The sequence below is a fragment of the Tigriopus californicus genome, chromosome 6 (assembly GCF_007210705.1).
Source record: "Tigriopus californicus strain San Diego chromosome 6, Tcal_SD_v2.1, whole genome shotgun sequence".
Taxonomy (NCBI): Eukaryota; Metazoa; Arthropoda; class Copepoda; order Harpacticoida; family Harpacticidae; genus Tigriopus; species Tigriopus californicus.
In genome coordinates, this window is record NC_081445.1 from 13,154,188 (window position 1) to 13,158,632 (window position 4,445).

At 41.6% G+C, this 4,445-nt stretch overlaps 1 long non-coding RNA gene across 1 annotated transcript; it reads right to left on the reverse strand.

The window, feature by feature from the left end:
* Positions 1 to 1,014: 1,014 nt before the first annotated feature.
* On the reverse strand, positions 1,015 to 1,993 carry LOC131881708 (uncharacterized). The gene is made up of 3 exons (XR_009373387.1): positions 1,885 to 1,993; positions 1,461 to 1,633; positions 1,015 to 1,218 (listed from the first exon to the last, which is right to left on the reverse strand). It is a non-coding gene; the product is annotated as an uncharacterized LOC131881708 (long non-coding RNA).
* Positions 1,994 to 4,445: the final 2,452 nt, after the last annotated feature.

The window sequence follows — 4,445 nt, forward strand, 5'->3', positions numbered from 1 at the left end:
CGGAGAACCAAAACTGGTACCGGACTTGAAATTGCCTATCGGAATTGAATTTGGACATGTATGATGTCATGGCTGGCTTCGCTGGGGGCGAGGTGCCCCCTCCGACCCTTGCACCTTGCCCCCCCCCCCTTCCCCCCCGCCCACACACACACACAGAAAAAACCTTGCCTGGATTGAATTAAGGTTTTGATCTATTCTTAAAAAGAAATTCTACCAGCAGCTGATATACAGCAGGAAAAAAATTGTTTACTTGAGGCATGGACGACGTTAACACTGGACATATTTGACGCGCCAAATGTACCCCAATAGTATAACGGAAATTTTAGAAACCATTGAACTCAACCTCCCGACCAGAAATTGAAAAAAATAATGGTCACGCTCTCCAAGCCAAGCAAATTCCCTCGCCATAGGCATTGGAAAATATAGGGAGGAATATGGCTAGTTTTTAAGCTGTAGCTGGAGGAATTCCTGTCTACCAGGATTTTTCCTATTGTTCAAGTTTTCCAGCTGTCCAAGTGAAGTTGAGGTAAACGGGTGATACAAGATGGACGAACCATGAAGTTTGACTTGTTCGAATAAAAATTACAAGTGACAAGAATTCGTGTAAAGTTCTAAAATATTTTTGGATGTGAGTGGTTGCCAGAAACATCCAAGCACTCCTTGAAAGTGAATCAGATGTGTTTTATTTACTACAGAGCGAAAAATGGGCCAACTACTACACAATCCGGGAATTCCAATGTCAATCATCTTGAATTATAAACAAGAATTTACGTGAAAATTGGACTATATTGACTGGAAATGATCACCAGTAACCTCTTAAACAGGATGGAGGGTGAAAGCCGATCCAAGGTAAGGCCTAACTCATCGTATTAGCCCCGTTTCCTAATGAGATCAAAGCCTACCAGGGTATACTGCGACAATTTGATAGACCTCCAGTTAAATTGCGACCTCCATGCTTGAGGATATCTAGTAATATTCATGTTCACACAAAAAGATCAACGAACACGCCTCAACTTTGATGCTTCAGTCGTATTTTATTTCTGCCTTATGCATTGCATTCAGTTTCAAACATTGAACATGATGGCCTCTGCTCGGTCAGCTATCGGGATTTCGCTTAAAGGTGTACACTTGGTTTTATCTAATGGGGATGGCTTGTAGCAGTAAACGCCATCGCATGTGCAACAACGTCCTTTGAAAAATCCGCAGCGTTCACCAGACCTGTTAAAATGGGTAATGTTAGCAAAAGAAGCAACACTGAATGAATTCTCCTCTTTTGCGTCGCAAGATGTAGAACCAAATGTAGAACTATACTTGGTGCTTGCAAACAAATATGTATTGAAAATAGTGCTTTTTAACAAGGTATCAAGGCATCCAAACTCAAGAGACAAGCAATGTAAAATGTCAGTTTTCTCTGTCAGCATTGGATGAAAGAAGATTACAACATGATTTGTCCGTCTTACTTGATGCACAGGGGGGGTTGACACCGATCCGGACCATTTTTCCAGGGATTGCAAACCAGTGGGCTCTGGCACTCGGAGGAGCTGGAGCATATTGCTCCTTGCTTCAAGAGAGCCTGAGAGTGGCACAAAACCAAGTAAGTGGCGGCAACGCTCAAAAACAACACAACTTTCATCTAGGGAAAGAGAAAGAAACAAAACAAACAAGTCAGCTAGATTGAGAAAGATGGTCTTCGGTGGAAAATACAGCCTTTTCGAGACCGAGTTACTTGCTGTATTCAGTAAGAACATGAGTGGTCGTCAACTCGGTGTTAAGCACTCAGTTCTGATGTGTGTCAGATGTGTACCAAATGATTACTCCAGGAACAACAAATTGCTAAACTTTGACTTCAAACTACAATGATGATCGAGTTGACAAATTACCCACCCTTAGCTTTGTTCAATTTGAAATGATGCTGATTGCTCTACAAACCCAGACTTTTATATCAACTGCATTGAGTTTGAATTGTGTGGCATCTAGCATTGTCAGTCAACCACAATGTCATTTTTCTGACGAATTTGCAAAATAACAAAGCTTTATTTGAAGTCTTTTTCTTTTCAATCTCCTAATTAATTGAAGGCACAATTATGCGGCTTGAGTTGAATGGATTTTGATTTCAAGATTAATAATGAAAGTATTGCATTTGTCACAGGAAACGTCTGTTTCAAAATCACCTTTTTGTGGTTGGCCGTGTTCATTCAAATTTATTCTATTCAATGAATAAGGCTTAGGTAAAGCTTGGCATTTTATCCAAATTTATTCTTTTCCATGAATAAAGCCAAGGCAAAGTTTGGCGTTTTGAAGCGAGTTTTTGTATTCTTTTGTTTATTTGTCGGCAACTAGAGTAGATGAGGGGGCTATATTGGCGCAATAAGAAGGACTAAATAGAGACACTCAAACCGTATGTACAGTTCGATGATGTTTATTGGTCATCATTGTCATGCGAGAATATTTTTTTGGGTGGTTACAATTACACCACTTTGAAAAGTAATGGAATTACAGTTCCTTTTTCGAAAAAGGGAACGAATTGCTTTAATTTCGTTAGTATAATTTCGATTGTTTGAGCGAAATTTGTTTCTGTTACGAACTTGAATAATGCACCAAACTAAAGTACCAGCCAGTAAATAATTGGTCTCATCTGATAGGCTGAAACTAGACGTTTTGTTATTGTATTTCCATTGGTCTCATCCCTTATTCAGCGAGAATATTTTTTTGGGTGGTTACAATTACACCACTTTGAAAATAATGGAATTACAGTTCCTTTTTCGAAAAAGGGAACGAATTGCTGTAATTTCGTTAGTATAATGTCGATTGTTTGAGCGAAATTTGTTTCTGTTACGAACTTGAATAATGCACCAAACTAAAGTACCAGCCAGTAAATAATTGGTCTCATCTGATAGGCTGAAACTAGACGTTTTGTTATTGTTTCTTTGAATTGTTCAAATTATCAAAGATTCCAAAGCAAACTTTATAAAACTGTATCTTCTATTTCCACTTGTCTCATCCCTTATTTAGCGAGTTTCCAAATAGTCGATCAGCTCCAAAGATGTTTTTTACCACGAACATTGAAGGTAAAAGAGGACTCTACTCTTGGGAGAGGTTAGAAAGGCTGGGAATGTATGGAGAACAATGAACATTTGCTCTCCAATTTGAGAATCCTGGTTCGAACCTAGGCTACCCAATTCCTGTTCATAGTATCCAATTCCATTTCAGAGGGGTTTACGCGGGATATATGCTTAAGACAACAACTAGAAACTAGAACTGAAAGCAGGGCAACCTCAATACAGGGAGTAAAATGTAGAACGAATTCTAACATTCCCTCTCACTTCCCCTTCGGGAGGGGATTCGTCGTAATCTTAGAGGAAAAGTTTCAGGTGATGGATCGGGAATGGAGGAATTTGCTTCGGGTTGTGTTATATTCTGAGGGCAGTGGCCTTGCTCTGGAGAACAATGTACTGGAACATGTGCCGAGAGGTCTAAGTGTTCAGGTTTCAGTCGGTTCACAGGCACAATCTCTTCTTTTCCTCCATAATCTTAACAGAAAGTTTTGCGCCTTGGGCGTAAAACTTTGTAGGGCCCAATGTAGGGGGTTTGAAGGGGTCCTCCCCTTAGGGCCTCACTTTACAAAAACGAAAGGTGCCTCCATGAGTGCTTTATGAACATGAGAGGAAACTACGGCATGTCGGGTAGTTGGAAAGGACGCAAGTGAACCAAAGGTGTCTCGCAATCGGCAAAGGTGTTCACTAGTGGTGGTGGAGGTCAATTCTTTTGGGAGAAAATCCCCCGGGACCATTGTTGGAGAACCAAACACCATTTTGCCTGAAGATGCACCCAGATCTTCTTTGACAGCTGTAAGAATTCCACGAAGAACCATGGAAGAATGTCGACCCATGAAGCTCCAACATCAGAGATCATTGCCTTGAGGCTTGCCTTCAAATGGCAATGAAATCTCTCTACAAGACCGTTGGAGCAAGGATGGTAAGACGTCGTTCTGTGAAGAGTTGAACCGCGGAGCTCTGCCAAGGAGTTCCAAAGACGACTTGTAAATTGCGCTCCACGGTCTGACGTATTACCTTGAGGGACACTGTATCTGGCAATCCTGCCATGTATCAAGGCAAAGGGGTAAAACTGCAGGCCATCGTGTACAGCGGTCCACAACTGTCAGTGGAAGCGTGAATCCGTCGCTTGGTGGAGAAGGTCCGACCTAGTAAACATGAAGGTGGCTAAATCGGTCCGAAGGGACGGGGAAATGAGCAGGTGGAGCTTTTATATGACGGTGAATTTTAGCCCTCTGACAGTCTATGCAGAGTACGGGGGCTTTGCGGGCTTTACAGTTCGCCTTTCCTGTGGCTGAGAGGATTCGATAGAGTGGTAAGGGAGTTTGAGCTACATATGGGATAAATCGCCTGGTGTGATTGCATGTTTATGCTCGCACCTATCAATCTAGT